The sequence below is a fragment of the Suricata suricatta genome, chromosome 12, assembly GCF_006229205.1.
Source record: "Suricata suricatta isolate VVHF042 chromosome 12, meerkat_22Aug2017_6uvM2_HiC, whole genome shotgun sequence".
Lineage (NCBI taxonomy): Eukaryota > Metazoa > Chordata > Mammalia > Carnivora > Herpestidae > Suricata > Suricata suricatta.
This window is the reverse complement of record NC_043711.1, coordinates 1,082,306-1,083,654: the sequence shown is the minus strand read 5'-3', so window position 1 is coordinate 1,083,654 and position 1,349 is coordinate 1,082,306. Positions and strand designations below refer to the sequence as shown.

Here is a 1,349-nt window from a genome sequence, read left to right as displayed (position 1 = left end):
TCGTCGCCCCGGCTCGCTGTCCGTGGGAGCCGGGGCCGCGAGAACCAATTCCCCCGGCCCGCGCGCTTACCTGAAGAGCCGCACGCAAGCGCTGCACCTCACAAGTCTTAGCAACAGACCGCCTGCCCCGCCTCCGCCTGCGCCGCGAGGCACGACGGGAGCGTAGTTTCAGGGGCGGGGTCGACGCTGAGCTGGGGCGGGGACCGGGACTACAATCCCCACAAGGCTGCGCGCCGGGCCTCGGAGCTCAGCCCTTCTCTCGAGAGCCGCTCTTGTGACCCGCTTGAGCTTGAGCGCGCGGTTGAGCGCGGAGTTGAGGGTTCAAGACCGCCTGCGGGCCGCTGGCAAAAAAAAAAAACACCCCTGGCTGCTGCTTAGGGAGTCAGAGTTGGAAGACGAAGGCAGAGGGGCGCACGCCGCAAAGGTCCTCCAGCCCAGTTTGCTGCTGCCACGTGGCTCCAGAGGGGCTGTCCCCAGAGACCTGGATGGGTGGGTCAGGTTCCCCTACGTGTCTAAGAGTCAGGCGATGCTTGGCCTTAGTTTTCCCATCTATACAGTAGGTGAAGGAGACATCTTGACTCTTCTAGGCAAAACGTGCTAATTTTATAAGCAACTCTGTTATTTATTCTAGTTAAACAGATTTAACCCAGCGGTTCTCAACCAGGGGCAATGGGACATTGGCCAATGCCTGGGGACATCTGTCGTTGCAACGGGGGGGGGGGTGCACTTGGCATCTAGTGGCATCAAAACCAGGAGGCCAGGGTGTCCCTCAACACCTGTGCTGCACAGGACCCCCTCCCCCAACACAAGCAACCCCAGATGTCCACAGAGCAGAGGTTGGACTACGCTGATTTAACCCCTTGCTGAGTAAGGAGAAAAATTCAGATCTAAAAGCTCCCTGGGGGGTGGGGAGAATTTCCGTTTTCTGGATGCTTCCTTTATGCAAGAACCAAGGAATTCCCCCGGAAGATCTGTCATCTCTACCCCCAAAGGGGGTGGCCGCAGAGAACCCTGGCTGCCACGCGTGCCCAGCTCTGCCAGGGCCTAAAATCCTTCCGCAGGGGGTTCTCTTAGTTTGCAAAGCATTGCCCAGCATCCGCATTTATCCTGGTGAAACGACATCCCGAGAGACGACGTTGCTCACTGCTGGTCACTTTCTTTTTCTCTTACCAATAAAAACTCAGATTAATATGGGTTTAGTGTTTGAGGGTTTTTTTTTAAATTTTTTAACATTTATTCATTTTTGAGAGAGAGAGTGTGAGCGAGAGAGGGGCAGAGAGAGAGGAAGACACAGAATCCGAAGCAGGCTCCAGGCTCTGAGCTGTCAGCACAGAACCTGACAGGGGGCT

General features: G+C 56.3%; 1 protein-coding gene across 1 annotated transcript in view; it reads right to left on the bottom strand.

Moving 5' to 3' along the window:
- SCAMP4 (secretory carrier membrane protein 4) overlaps positions 1–148 on the bottom strand; it is a 19,535-nt gene extending 19,387 nt beyond the window's left edge. Inside the window, exon 1 of the mRNA XM_029917581.1 lies at positions 71–148. The gene's annotated coding sequence lies outside the window, so the exon portion shown is untranslated. The remainder of the gene's footprint in view (positions 1–70) is intronic.
- Positions 149–1,349: the final 1,201 nt, after the last annotated feature.